Below are 15,701 nucleotides of genomic sequence, written 5' to 3'. Positions count from 1 at the left end.
TCTATTCCTTTGTCATACGAAGAAAGGACCAAATGATCAGGTCCTCCATTTTGTGAAGCACTACAGTAGAAAGCATAAATCATGGCTTTCAGTGAGACTGTATATGCAGTGCATAGTCCTACGCACACAGATACATAACCAGAGGCAGAGGCTGCGGTAGGGAACCAGGGGCCTGTGTGCTACAAAGCAAGATTTGTGGTTATTGAGGTAACTTAAGGTTTAACTCTTGGTTTTCAGTCCTAAAACGCTGGTTCACTTGTTGCCGGGATAAATCACTATGGTAATTTATGCTGAACAGTTAATCTGCTCATTCAATGTAACATTCGATAAATTCAAGAACACCAAATGTAAATGTTTTTCTGCCACGCCAGATAAAGAAAAAATGGAGCAGTATCACATCATAACATGAAAATATATAAACACCTCCTCTGCTGATTGGGTTTGTTACTTGCTACTTATGCAATATGAAAAGCATTGGAGGGGCAATCCATACCATGTGTGAGCGTTGTGTAAACTATATGCGTAGCCTATACACTAAATCAATATGTATCCCGCCTTGTTTCATAAGTTTCATAATGATACAACGTTTTTTAAGTGTTTTGCAATGCTATGATCTCTCTCCCTCACACACACACACGCGCACACACACAATACTCCCAGGTGTATTTGTAATGCAAAAGGTTGCAAAGTTAAATTATCGCTGATTTTTTTTTTTTGTCTATAAATGTTTCAAAAACTCCCTTTTTATAAGATAAGACGGACCGCCCGACATTGTACTCACCCATCAAAATGTTATTCCTGCGTACACCAGAGGTTCACCTAATTTTACACGCAGCCATTTGTTACAAAAAGTCATTGACAGCCCATAATTCATGGTAGGGGTTCCGGAAACAGCCGAGCATTGCCGGCAACTCCCGAGGGTGTACGGTGATGTTGTTGGGGATGCTGCTGCAGACGGAGAGGAGCAGCGGACTGCCAGGAGGCAGACGGATAACGCTGTCTGTCTTGGAACACTAAGCGACACTAGGCAGTCCAGCAACATAGGATTTACCGGACCCCCGCACGATGTTGACTGACGTTTCTCCCGCTCAGGGATTAGAGCAAGTGTTACGGAACTGGAGGAACTGCGAGACTCTTTGCTAAACTGTGAGGGGGACCTCTCGTTCCCCCCCCCCCACGTCTTTTCACGGAATGCACACGACCTGGGAAGCCTAGAAAATGGTGAGTAATAAACATGACTTCTGTGACGGCTCCGCTGTTTCAGGAGTCAGAAACGCAACGCTGTGTGTCGGCTCCATGTAAGAGGAACGTCCTACACATGTCCGTCAACACGCACTTACCTCTGTCAGAACATGAGACCCAGTGTTATCCAGTAAGACAATAGAACAATCATAAATTAAATGAAATAATAAAATGCACGTATCCTTTTGCAAAATTACATTAACTACGTGGAAGTGTTACTATAGCTTTTCCAATTACATAGTTTTTACACAGTTATACTTGAATTAACCAAGTAGAGATGGCGACAAAACGTGAACTTTTATATGCAGATTCTCACTAGATGATTTGCCGGAACCGTTCTAAAAGTGCAGCCTGTATATGTTTGGTCTGAGCATCTCTCCTACCTGAAAGAATGGCACACTTGTCCTTGGCATGGCATAAGTCCCAGTGTCTGCTCAGATTCTCTATGGTCAGAGTGAGCACAGTGCTGCTCTCATTAGAATCCACTTCTGTGACACGATACAAATGAATCTTAGAAACTGCATGTCGTTGCTTTAATGCATTTAGTGCGTTACCTTTTGGGAAAATAGTGCGACTTGGCTCTGTGTAATATGTTGTTTTACTCAGAGATTTGGTAAATTAATGGTAAACAGACTTTCATATTTTTTCAACAAGTCAAAAATACACAACACAAATTTACCAGTGTCGGCCGAAATTTGCATAGCACTGTATAAATCCACAGCTCTTAGTTCATGTCTTGACATTCAGTGTTTTTAATCTTATTTTTAGAATCATACAATATCAGCATTTTTTTCCTGGCTAGGTCTGTGTGAAACAAATGCTCCAATAGAATGATGGCCTCACCCTTTGAGTCAGTCTTTATTACTGTAACATACAAAGTATTTCTTCATGCCATTTAATTGAGTATTTTTAATTTGTTTTGATGGATACTTCAATACAGTATAAACAGTCAGGACCAGAAGTATTTGGGACAGCTCCACATTTTTTTGTTATTCAGGTTCAGAGCTTCAGCACATTACATTTGAAATAAAATGATGGATACTACATTAAAGTGCCAAGTCTCTAGATATGAGAAGGTTTACGTCAATAAGGAAAAACACTGGGCTATTAAATATTCCTTGGGCAGCAGTTAATTAATTAATTAATTATTAATTCATCCATAATCAAAGCTGACACATGGGTCAGAGTTGATGTAGGGTTTAGAAGTATCTGTCCATATGAGGAGTGAAAACGTGACCATGCAACTGAGATGGTAATGATGAGACTCAAACATTCTATGTCAGAGAGACAGCTGTACACACTAAAAAAGTGTGTGTATAGGAAAACGAGATGGTAGACCGAGGAGCAAAAGAGCTGTCGATGAGCAGAAAGTAATTTGCATATCACATAATTTGATACAAAGGAAGTATTATGTCATGGTATTGTAGCATCAAAAGCAATACCAATTTTCAATGTAACAATGTACCAGAAAAATAGCTCAATAAAGGACTAAAATGGTTTGTATGACTTTTGGGAGGAGTTATGAAGATTAATTAGTAAATGTACTGCAATTCTTTCTCAGATTTAGACGTAACAGTCTGTTGTTTTAAGCTGTGAGTAAAGTGTTAAAACAATATCTGAGCAATAAAGAATGGTCGGGGTGAAATGTTTTATTTTAATGGTTAATGGACTGTATTTATATAGCACTTTTCTAGTCTTATTGACCACTCAAAGACCTTACTCACATTCACACATTCACACACATTCACACAGCGTTGCTATTTACCAGGCTTTTTACCAAAAGAATATGAATACAGATTCAAACACTGCCTAAAGAGCCATCAGAGGCAATTTAGGGTTAAGTGTCTCGCCGTAGAAACATTGTCTTGCAGACTAGGGGAAGCTGGGATCGAACCTCCATCTCAGGTTAGTGGACGACTGACTCTACCTTCTGAGTGACAGCCCACATTTTTACATTTACATTAGGTTTTTTCAGCTTTGAAATGAATGGTGCCACGCCATCCAGGGCCTTTCTGTGTGGAGTTTTCATGTTCTCCCCGTGTATGCGTGGGTTCTCTCCAGGTTCCTCCCACAGTCCAAAGACATGCCATGGTTAGATATATTGAAGTCTCTAAATTGACCGTAGGTGTGAATGTGAGAGTGAATGGTTGTTTGTCTCTGTATGTGGCACTGTGATAGGCTGGTGACCTGTCCAGGGTGTACCCTGCCTCTCGCCCAATGTTAGCTGGGATTGCTCCAGTCCCCCCGCGACCCTTCAATGGATAAAGCGGTAGACGATGGATGGATGGATGGATAAACGCCATTCAGTGAAGCATTCAGCAATTTATGTAAAACTGTGACACTCTCAAAATACTTCTGGTCATGACTGTATTTCCTCAGCCCAGCTTCTTCAACGATTGATTTTATTATAACGAAATACAAACACATGGGATGCACATTAGTCGTACTAGGACATTTGAAATAAAATAAAAAACCCACACACTGCAGCTGCTGGTCACTGGCTGCTATTTTAATCCACTTCCAGTACAGTATCAGACAGAGGTATATGGATTAGACCCACAGTTGCCTTGTGTCTGGTAAGCTGAATTTTGAAAACAATTATAAATACAATACATGTATAAATTCAGATTTGGATGAATTATTTTTTGATCAAATACCTATAATGCAATAATAAATGTATCACATATATGAATACATGCGCTTTACACATGCACCTCTGACCATCTATACCAGTGGGATGTGATTTATTTTCTGGTTTCAAATGCTGAACCAAGCACATATCATATCATATCATTTACAGAGCGAAGTGATCTATTGGGATAATATGAAACTATGAGCTCTGTAAGATACGATGGAGCTGGATTATTAGGGGCTTTGAAGGTTAGGAGCAGTATTTTGAATTCTTTTCTGAATTTTACAGGAAGCCAATGCAGAGATTCTAACACTGGAGAAATATGATCTCTTTTTCTAGTTCCTGTCAGAACTCGTGCTGCGGCATTTTGGATTATCTGGAGGATTTTCACAGATTTATTGGGGCATCCTAGCAGTAATGAATTCAGTAGTCCAGTCTAGAAGTAACAAATGCATGGACTAGTTTTTCAGCATCCTTTTGAGATAGGATGTTTCTAATGTTCTTGATATGGCGCAGGTGAAAGAAGGCTGTCCTAGAGACTTGTTTTATGTGTGAGTCAAAGGACATGTCCTGGTCAAAGGTAACTCCAAGGTTTCTCACAGTAGAGCTGGAGGCCAAGGTAATGCCATCCAAGGTAACTATATGATCAGATAATGTTTCTCTGAGGTGTTTAGGGCCGAGTATAATGACCTCAGTCTTTCTGAATTTAGAAGTAAGAAATTATAAGTCATCCAGGCCTTTATGTCTTTAAGACAATCCTGAAGTTTATCTACCTGATTAGTTTCATATGGCTTTATAGATAAATACATCATCAGCATAGCAATGGAAATTGATGTGGTGTTTTCTTATAATATTGCCTAAAGGAAGCATATATAAAGTGAAAAGTATCGGTCCCAGTACAGAACCTTGTGGTACTCCATGTCTCACTTTTGTATGAATGGAAGGTTTGTTATTAACGTTAACAAACTGAAATCTATCAGATAAGTAGGATTTAAACCATTCTAGTGCTGTTCCTATAATCCCAATGTGTTCTAGTCTTTGTAACAGAATTTTGTGATCGATGGTATCAAATGCGGCACCAAGATCTAAAAGGACGAGAATAGAAACATGTCCACTGTCTCAGGCCATGAGAAGGTCGTTGGTAACCTTCAGTAGTGCTGTTTCTGTACTATGATGTTTTCTAAACCCTGACTGAAAGTCTTCAAGCAGACCATTCCTGTGTAAATAGTCACATAACTGGTTAGCAACAGTTTTTTCAAGGATTTTAGAGCTAAAGGGGAGGTTTGATATGGGTCTATAGTTAGCTAAGATATCTGGGTCTAGAGTCGTTTTTTGGCGGGGGTTTAACTTCTGACACCTTAACGGCTTTGGTACATAGCCTGTTAATATAGATAAATTGATCTGATCTAATATGGAATTATTAATTAAAGGTAATACATCCTTAAATAGCCTTGATGGAATAGGATCTAAAAGACAGGTTGATGACGTATTAGAAGTGACAAGTGAAATCAGCTCAGCCAGATCTATAGGGGAGAAGCATTCTAAATATAAATTAGGCGATACTGTTGGTTCAGAAGCTACTGTACTGGACAGTGTGTCTGTGCTATTCGTGGGAATAAGCTGGTAAATTTTTTCTCTGATGGTAATAATCTTATTAGTAAAGAAGCTCATGAAATCATTGCTACTTAGAGTTGGAGGAATAGACTGTTCAGTAGAGCTTTTAGTCTCTGTCAGCCTGGCTACAGTGCTGAAGAGGAACCTGGGGTTGTTTTTATTTTCCTCTATTAGTGTAGAATAATAGTTGGTTCTGGCATTTTGGAGGGCTTTCTTATATGTAATTAAACTATTTTTCCCGTCTAGGTGAGAATCATCTAGACTATTGGAACGCCACTTCCTTTCTAACCTACATGACGTCTGTTTTAAAGCACGTGTCTGTGGATTAAACCATGGAGCTATCCTCCTCTGTTTGACTGTCTTATTTTTCAGAGGGGCGACAGTGTGGAGTGTGGAATGTAGTGAGGCTGCTGCACTATCAACATCATCAATTTGTGTGGGAGTAAAGTTTTGATAACTATCCTGCACTGTATCGACACATGGCAGTGGAGTAAATAACCAAGGAACTTTTTCTTTGAATTTACTTACAGAGTTTTCTGATAGACCCATGCTGTAATAGAACTTTTCTCCAAATTCAGTAAAGTTAATAATGGAGAATTCAAATGTAACTAAGTAGTGATCGGACAGAGGGTTTTGAGGAAATACTATTAGATTGTCAATGTCTATGCCATAGGTCAGAACGAGGTAGCGGGTGTGATTAAAACAGTGAGTGGGTTTGTTTACATGTTGAGTAAAACCAATTGAGTCTATGAGCGAATTAAAGGCAGAACTTAGACTGTCATTGGCAACATCCACATGAATGTTGAAATTATCCACTATAATAACTTTATTTGTAGTAGAATATAGTAGAATATGGATGGAGAGGGCTGCTGTATTTTGGCATTCTGTGTATATAGCATTTTCACCTAGGTTTGAGTGTGCACAAGCCTGTATGCTGGAACCTGTCCCATGCTCAGACAAATCTCCACAGTGTGGTGTCAATTTCTCATGTAATCATGTATTTAACATATATTCTGTTTAAGTTTTTTCTTATATGTGGAGACCTTGATGGTTCCATAATTAGCCATTTTAATATTTTCTAGAGTCTAGTGTAGATAGTGGCCACTTCACTTGGTTTTTGAGGCAAATACCCATAACCAAGAAAATAGAAATCTGATAACAACATATCAGCACTATTCTTTTTCTTTATGTACACACAGTGATGATTGTTTATCTGGAGTTTAAATCACTTAAATTAATAAATGGATGATTAATTGATCAATTTTCATAGCAATATACCAAACATTCCTGTATCCAGCTGAAATGTGAAGATTTGTTCGTCTTTGGGATAGATTAATATAGGATTGTGAATTGAATGTTTGGGTTTTGGATTGTTGGCTGAACAGCCACACAAAGACGTCCCGTTTGCCCTGGCAAACTGTTATTGACCTTTAACAATAATTTCCCTTTACATTTTATAGGCTAAACAATAAATCAATTGATATCTAAATGTAGTCATGGATAATAATGAATGTAATATAGTCCAGTGGAAACAGACAAATCAGTCATTATGTGCGAAGTATGTGCCATGTTCACTGAAGAGACAAAAAATGATGGAAGATATAATCAGATCTGTGTCGAATGATTCTGTTCCTCAGAATAAAAAATTAATTAAACAGAAATATCAGATTTGATCATGTTTCCTAATTTTTTTAACACTGAGCTTTGACTTGAGGTCTTTTGTTTATGCCATCTCATGTGCCCTGTACTTTTGAAATGGTTTAATGGCAGACTGAGCTCCACCAACTGTTTGATGAACCAACTACTAATATAACATATTCACATAACGGCACTGATGAAAGTGCACATTAATTCACATTTTCTTTTGCAGTTTTTTTTTCTAAATTCTTTAAAAATTTGCCCTACATTTAGATGTAAAACAGTCTTCTTTTTGTGCAAAGTATAAATTTGGAGTCAGAAAGTGGTTAGCCTAGCTTAGCATAAAGACTAGAAGCAGGCGGAAACAGCTAGACTGGTTCAATCCAAAATTCAGAAACACGCATTGCAACACCATTAAAGTATACCAATAAACATTTTGTACATATTTTCTAACCATAATTGTAAAAACAACAGTTTTTTTTACGGAAGTAATGTTACATTTGTAAAGGTTTAGTTCAGTCCAAGAATTAGCATTGTAGCCAAACATCTGCTATAAGATTCCATTCAACAGATTTTTAAAAAATAAAACAGTGTTTCCTCTAGGATTTTTTTCAGCAGTGGGGGCAGGCCAACCAACCCTATACTAACAATTTTTTAAATATTTTGTAAGGTGTGATGTGTGACTGATACCTGCTGCTGTAACAGGACTTTCCCAGTTTGGGATCAATAAAGATCAGCCATCTATCTACAAGTCAGATTCAATACTATCTACAATACACATTCAAGGAAAAAAAGTCCATCAGAGCAGCAAAAGGGGAAAAAGATGATACTAAGTGCAGAACATCTGACTGCGTTTTAAAGATCTTCACTGGAGGAGCTGATCAGCAGTTGCACAGTCACACAGAGACGGCAGCACAACTAGCTCTTATCAAAACACAGGCGCAGTTACGTTGATTCGTGACGTATATTAAAATATATATCTTTTAGGAACCGATAAGCAAAAACGAAATGTAACTTTTCCTCACAGATACCCGGTAACACTACTCTGTCTGGGGGCGTGTTGCCTACAGCGCTCCATTGCTGTGTCTTGTCATGTAAAAACAAAAGCCCTTGCAGGGTCCTGAAATTGCGATTTCATGACATTTCATAAAATTCTGTAGGAGTGGTGGCGATTATTTTGCGGGGCCGGGCTTCCGCCACAAGATGAACGTAGCGTAAAACCCTGTTAAATCTGGAAACATGCAATAAAATGTGCATCTTCATGAGCATTTTCACATAATTTTGGACCATTATTTTTTACAATATTTATAAAAACACATCACAGTTTGTCGTTTTTCACAGTTAGGTGAGCATTAAGGCCAAAAGTAATCTTCCACACTTTTGTGGGTGATCTCACTGAGCACCATACAATATAGAACTTACTGTATGAATACAGACATTACATCACATATTGTGATTGGATTTGAACTGTAGTTTTCTCCTCCTCCCATAACCATAACATTATTTGGCAGCTTTAAACGACACCAGGAGACATGGTGAACTTGATATTCATCATGAATTTATTACCTTGGAGAAAAAACATCTTTAAAGGTGTTTAACTCTGAAAGTCTTAATGTAGACTGACTTGAAAACATATTGAAATAAATTAGTCTCATAAAGGTCACAGATGTATATCAAAATCTAATGACTTGTGCATAACTTTGGGTACTCACAAATGTATAAATATAAATAAATGCTAATATTAAATTATATTCCATAAATTATACATGGTTTAAATAATCTACTGTTAGGTGGTGAACTTCTGCTGGGAAAACAGCCACTCCAGGCAAAAGGCAGATGCCAGTGTGTTTGCAAGAGAACAGCACACCTGCTGTTGTAAACAGCCCTCTGTTTTTGTTATCAACCCCCTGTTAACATCGATATACTGGGTAACATGTCTTTAATTTTAGTCAGGTGCCTTTTTGGTCAGCCATTTTTTAGTGTGGAGTCTAAGGACCTGAGTTAGCATACGCAGGTTATCATATCACATCCACAATTCAGTTAAATATAATGTTCAGTACTCAGTCCGTCATCATATATACATATTTTGTAATGTTATGCTTAAGATTCATCAGTGCTGCTGCTTATTTGCTAATTTTATATAGGAAAAAAGAACTGTTCACTGTTTCGCCATTCACTCTCTGACCGTAATAGCTTTAGTGGATAAAGTGGTCCCAACGTTCTGTCACAAAAACAACTATAGTACCGCAATCTGCTTTTTGTCATATCATGTAATAACAATATGTTTATATATTACATTTATTTTATATTGTATGTGTTTTAATCAAAGGGGTAAGTGAGAGAATGTCACAAATATTATTTGACATTTATACACACTCTGAAAGCGAACATTATTATAAAATTCATTGGTAACCCGCGAGGCGGCAGACGCCAGAGCGATCTGCTGAGTGACTGGAAGCTGAAGTGATGTGGAGCTGCTGCTGGGGCAGAGATGCCGGTGGACCGGCAGCTGTGACCGGCAGCGTGTCCGCCCACATCTCTGCCCCAGCAACAGCTTCACGTCGCGGGCAGCGGCAGCTACGGATGAATTTTGCAAAGTTAAAGTATTTCAGTTAGTTCTGGTCTCTTGTATTAATATCCTTAGGAATCCTGTGCAATGATGTAGCTTCCTGATTTTTCTCGTGTTGTTGATTGCTCAGCAATGGAATGATGGGTTAGCACTGGGGGCAAGGCTGAAGACAGTGACTGAGTCGCTATGACATCACAATTATACGGCGTTCCTGGGGCATCATAAAAAAAAGCAGCTGCTGAATGTAGGCTATGTGTATTTGTCTGTTTATTGACCGTTTTGACACTTTTAGGGTACTTACAGAGCCCTTAGCCCCCTTATAATGAACAAAACCAGGGAATCTCAATTTTTACTATATGGGCCCTTTAAAAGAACTGAGAGCTGCAGCAGACCTGCAGTTTTCTGGGAGTTTGTTCCAGATTTGTGGAGCCTTGCTTCTTCTAGGATTTGTTTCAGCAGCAGGGGCTTTCTCCGTTAAAGTACAGACAGACTTTTGACAGTTTAACTTTGTCCATGTTTCACTGTGGCTCGGATGATACAAAAAACGGGTGGCGTTATGTTAAGTTGATGTGATCTTTTAGGAACCGATGAGCAGAAGCGAAATGTAACTTTTTCTCACGGGTACCCGGTAACACTACTCTGTCCTTACTCATCTATCTCCCTCCCTCTCCACGGGGGCATGTCGCCCAAATATTTTACAGCCCTCCGTCCTTGTTTCTTGTCGTGTCAAAATAAAAGTCCTCGCAAAGTCGTGTAATTGCGACTTCATGACATTTCATAAATTTCTGTATCAGTGGTGACCAAAACCTTGGTGGAGCATAAAAACCTCCCTATGTTGAGTTCTGACTCTGGGGACAGAAAGAATACCAGTCCCAGATGATCTGAGTGATCTGGAAGGTTCACAGCAAAGCAGAAGGTCAGACATGTTTTTTGGCTAAACCATTCAGTGCTTTGTAAACCAACAGTAGTATTTTGAAATCAATTATTTGACAAACAGGAAGCCTGTAGCTCCTGCCATTATTAATGGCAGAAAAATCTCTACTGGTTCAATTAATACATTTTTTTTTTTCCGGATCCGGAACTTGGAGGATAGGAGCAGAGGTGAATTGTCTCTTGAGAGTTTGGAAAGCCTCCCCGGCGGTAGGGGAGGTAAAGGAGACCTTGGAGGAGGTAAGGGCTGTGAGGGGAGCGGCAATGGTGCTGGATGAAGCGGCGGTAAAAGTTCGCGAATCCCAAGAACCTCTGTAGCTGCTTCCTTGAGTCCGGAACCGCGCAGGAGGAGACCGCAGAGACCTTTTCTGGGTCCATCTCTACCGTCCCCTGAGCCACGATGTATCCTAGGAAGGAGACGGTTGGGGCGTGAATTCTCCAGGAGTCTCTTGAGAACTGCTTGGACATGGTGGAAATGCTCTTCTTGTGACTCAGAGTAAATTAGGATATCGTCCAGATAAACAAAAACATAGCGGTTGAGCATGTCCCGGAGAACGTCATTCACCAGGGCCTGGAAAACTCCTGGAGCGTTAGTAAGTCCGAAAGGCACAACGAGATACTCGTAGTGTCCTGACGGGGTGATGAAGGCCGTCTTCCACTCATCCCCTTCCCTGATCCGTACCAGTTGATAGGCGTTGCGGAGGTCGAGTTTGGTGAAAATGGTGGCTCCTTGCAGCAACTCGAAGGCGGAAGAGATGAGGGGAAGGGGATAGCGGTTCTTTATGGTTATATCGTTGAGTCCCCGGTAATCAATGCATGGCCGCAGTGTCTTGTCCTTCTTCCCTACAAAGAAAAATCCTGCCCCTGCTGGTGAAGAGGAGGGACGAATGATGCCTGCAGCCAGAGAGTCATTTATATATGTGTCCATGGCCCCCCTCTCTGGAGCCGACAAGGAAAACAGGCGTCCCCTGGGTGGAGACGTGCCGTGTAGCAGGTTGATACCGCAGTCATACGGCCGATGGGGAGGTAAGGCGAGAGCCCTCGCCTTGCTGAACACCTCCCGGAAGTCGTGATACACCGACGGGACCCCCACCACCTCTGGAGTCGATTTGGTAGTAGTGGTGCACCGAGAAACGTCCGCTCCCTGGAGACACACCTGATGGCAGGAAGGGTTCCATCCCAAAATGGCACCCGTGGCCCAGTCCAGATGCGGGTTGTGTCGGCGTAACCATGGATACCCCAAAATCACCGGGATGCGTGGAGACGACAAAATATGAAACTGCACCGTTTCGCGGTGGTTGCCGGACAGGAGCATATGGATAGGAGCAGTCTGGTGAGTAACTGTCCCCAGCAGGTGACCATCCAGCGCGTGTACTGCCACTGGTCGAGGAAGCGGGACCCGATCGATCCCCAATTGCTGTACGAGCCCCTCGTCCATAATGCTGGCGTCAGCCCCAGAGTCAATGAAGGTTGACATTGTGTGAGAGGCCTCCGGGAGGAACAGCTTGATATGAAACAGAGGTCTCTTCTCCTGGAAGGTTTTAATGGAGGTATGGCTCACCAGCACCTTCCTACTTACTGATGAGCCCTGGCTTTTACTGGACAACGGGACACGAAATGTCCAGGCCGACCACAGTACATGCACAACTTGGACTGCATGCGATGCTCCCGTTCCTGCGGGGTGAGGCTGGATCGGCCGAGCTGCATCGACTCCGCCTCCTCGACCTGCGCTCCTGCAGGTGAAGAAGAGCCGCTGGCGGGAGTAAAAGCCCGACTCTGAGGAGGACGCGTTGCCATGCTCAACTTCCTCTCCCGTCGTCTTGCCTGCACCCGGGAATCCACCCGGTTCGCCAACCCGATCAGTTCATCCAGCGTCGGTGGGATGTCGTGTGACACCAGGCCGTCCTTGATATAATCCGCGAGACCGTGCAGAAAAACGTCGCGGAGGGCCGGGGAGTTCCAGTCGCTCTGGCGAGCCATGGTGCGAAAATCAATGGAGAAGTCCGCCACAGACCGGTCTCCTTGACGCAGGCTCATCAAACCCTGTGCCGCCTCCGAGCTGGCATCTCCCACGCCGAACACCTTACGGAGCTCCTCGGAGAATACCCGGAACGAGGAGCATGCGGGGGTCTGGCGGTCCCACTCGGCGGTCCCCCAGAGCTGAGCTCTTCCCGTCAGGTGGGTAATTGCGAACGCCACCTTAGCATCCTCTGAAGCGAAGGTGTGGGGTTGTAGGTGGAACAGAAGCGTACAGTTCGTTAGAAACGCCCCACGTGTTGGGATCGCCGTCGTAGCGCTCCGGAGTGCCGACACGAACCTCCGGAACCTCTCTGGCCGGAGCTGGAACCGGAGCTTGTACTGGAGCTGGGGCCGCCGCTGGTGTCGGCAAAGTCAGCTGCGTTAGCACAGCTGCTACCTGCTGCATCTGCGTAGCTAACCTGTCCAGCGCCTGTGCCTGGTGGCAGGCTGCCTCCTCGTGTCGCTGAAGAACGCCTTCAATCCGCTCGAACCGATTGGCTGGTGTCAGTGCGTCCGCTGGGTCCATGTCTGGCCAGATTGTACTGTAACGAACCAGTTTAGACCCAAACGCGAGACACACGTAGCTCAGTCGGTAATCAACTTTATTGTGGAGAACACAAGCAAGGCTCAGAGTCAGGGGAAGAAGGTAGACGTCTTTTCTGGGATCGTGGCGAGATGGGAAGGTCGGGGACAGCAGGCAGAGGTCTTTACCAGGATTCAGGCGAAACGGGGAAACCAGGGACAAAGGCAGTGTCGTAACCAGGGCTGAGACGATACGGGGAAGTCGGGGGCAGAACCAGAGTCGAAACCGGGAGATCCGTCCGTGGGTAAATGCTGGAAAGTCTGACATGGAGTACAAAGAACAATCTGGCGGTGAGTAACTGAGTGAGAGGAGGTTAAATACAGACCTGATTGGTGATGAGCTGCAGCTGCGGGGCCAGGTGAGGTGATGAGGTGGGTGTAGCTGATTGCTCGTGCGGGACAGAGGGGAGGTGACGTGGGAACCTACTGGGCATGACGGTGGCTGACTGTGACAAGCTTAGTGTGCACAATTGGCATTGCTAATTAGCTGGGCACTCTGAACTGAAGTGTACACTGGTGTGCTGAACATAAACAAACGGAATTCACAGAACAGTGTCTACAAACGCAACATTGTATATTATATTATTATTATTATTCTATTATATGTGGTGAATTATTAATATTATTCACGGTCAATAAAGCGTCATAACGTACCCTTCTAACCCACATTGAGACACGTGAGGAGAGTAAGGCTAGCGAACTTCGGCAGGTTCCCCGCCTCACAGCTTCAGCCCCGTCACATGAATGACGGACAAATGAATGAGAGCACTAGCAGCCACTTACAGAGACAGTGTAAAGATCTTAGGATTGTATTAATATGAACTACTTTTTCGGTCTTAGTGAGGATTCGGGCAGCAGCGTTCATAATTAACTGCAGCTGTCTGATTGAGTTTTTTGGGAAATTTGTAAGAACACTGTTAATGTAGTCGAACCTGCTGAGGATGAATGATGATTTCCTCAATTCATTTACTAAGTGCTTGTATTGGCCCATAGTCCCCAGGTGATAGTTTTATAAATTTGTGTGTCATCAGCGTAATTATGGTAACATATTTTGGTGTTTTCCATGATTTGAGCAAGTGGGAGCATGTACATGTTAAACAGAAGAGACCCCTGAATGGAGCCTTGGGGAACTCCGTGTGTAATTTTTGCCCACTCAGATGTGTTATTATGTACACATGAGTTGAGTAGGCTTCTGCACCAGTTAAATACCATGCCAGAGAGTCCCACACAATTTTCCAGTGGGTCTAGTAATATGTTGTGTTAAAGTGGATGTCTTTGAAGATCTCAACAAGAGCCATCTCAGAGCAATGGTGTGGTCTCAGTTCAGACTGGAAGACCTCAAAACAGTTGTTTCAAGTAACAGGCGGTGCAGATTAGAATCAAAGTTAAGTGTTATGTTGACCACAATTTGTTGAAAAATGAGGATTGATCACCTCTAAGGCCCTGCTGGCATGAAATCATTCTAAGTGGATTCTTTTCAGACTAATGCTTTTTGAATGCCATTGCTCAGCAGAAATATCAGTGTTTCTCTATCAATCTTCTTCCCACAGTCCAAAAACATGCAGATTGGGGTTAGGTTCATTTGAAACTCTAAATTGACTGTCAAGGGTGTACCCTGACTCTCGCTTAATGTCAGCTGGGATTGGCTCCAGCACCCCAGGGATGCTTTAGAGGATAAGCGGTACAGATAATGGTTGGATGGATGTTGCCACAGTTGTTCTTAAAATGAGGAAAGATTAGTTGCCCAAGCAAACCTATAAATAATGCATGGATGGATATATTTGGGTTTTAAGGCAGTCCAGTATCTTTTAAGTAGCCTAAATTCATACAGCACTGTAAAGCAACAGTGTAAATTCAAGAGGTAGTGTGGCCTTTGAGTTGCAGGATGAGAAGTAAGAATTTTATTTTTGCTTTATTTCAGTGAACGTGTTTGGTGTGAGACAGATATTTAGATCCTGTGTTTGGATGAACAGGCTGTGTCTCTGTGGAGCCGGGAACTAATTTTGATAGCAACAGACTATGTATTGTTTCCTGTGGATATGATTGAATGGGGGCATTCAGTTTGTGTCTTTCATGTTGTGGTATTGTTTCTGGGCTGATTGACCTATCTACAGAAGAGTGCAGCTCGTCTCCTCTTATTCCCAAAATCGAACAGGACCCACAATAGCAAGGCTGTTTACTGACACTATGGTGTTGCTGTTTCATCTCTATCTCTAGACGAGATCCTATCAACACTGACAGAAAAAAATTACCCACTGTTCAAAGACTCGTTGAGGTATCAGAAAGTGTGTCTCCAATGTGTATTTGGCTGTGCAGGTTTTGACAGTGTCCTGTTTGTATAATGTAAGGTGTTTGTGGTCCGAACAGACTGTGGGGAGACGGATATAACCTGCTGAGAGACTGTTCAGTGGCAGAGAGCCATTTCACCACATTGGTATGAAAAGAATATCAACTTACACAGGCAGCTCCTCCCAG

The 15,701-nt window shown here is 42.3% G+C and overlaps 1 protein-coding gene across 17 annotated transcripts in view; it reads left to right on the top strand.

Annotated features, from left to right (window-relative positions):
• Positions 1 to 940: 940 nt before the first annotated feature.
• ptprfa (protein tyrosine phosphatase receptor type Fa) overlaps positions 941 to 15,701 on the top strand; it is a 300,666-nt gene continuing 285,905 nt past the window's right edge. For all 17 annotated transcript variants that reach the window (XM_035647715.2, XM_035647719.2, XM_035647721.2 and 14 more), the window contains exon 1: positions 941 to 1,221. The gene's annotated coding sequence lies outside the window, so the exon portion shown is untranslated. The remainder of the gene's footprint in view (positions 1,222 to 15,701) is intronic.

This window comes from Scophthalmus maximus, chromosome 7, assembly GCF_022379125.1.
Source record: "Scophthalmus maximus strain ysfricsl-2021 chromosome 7, ASM2237912v1, whole genome shotgun sequence".
In the NCBI taxonomy this organism is placed as follows: domain Eukaryota; kingdom Metazoa; phylum Chordata; class Actinopteri; order Pleuronectiformes; family Scophthalmidae; genus Scophthalmus; species Scophthalmus maximus.
The sequence above is the reverse complement of the archived record's forward strand: the minus strand, read 5'-3'. Positions and strand labels throughout refer to the sequence as shown.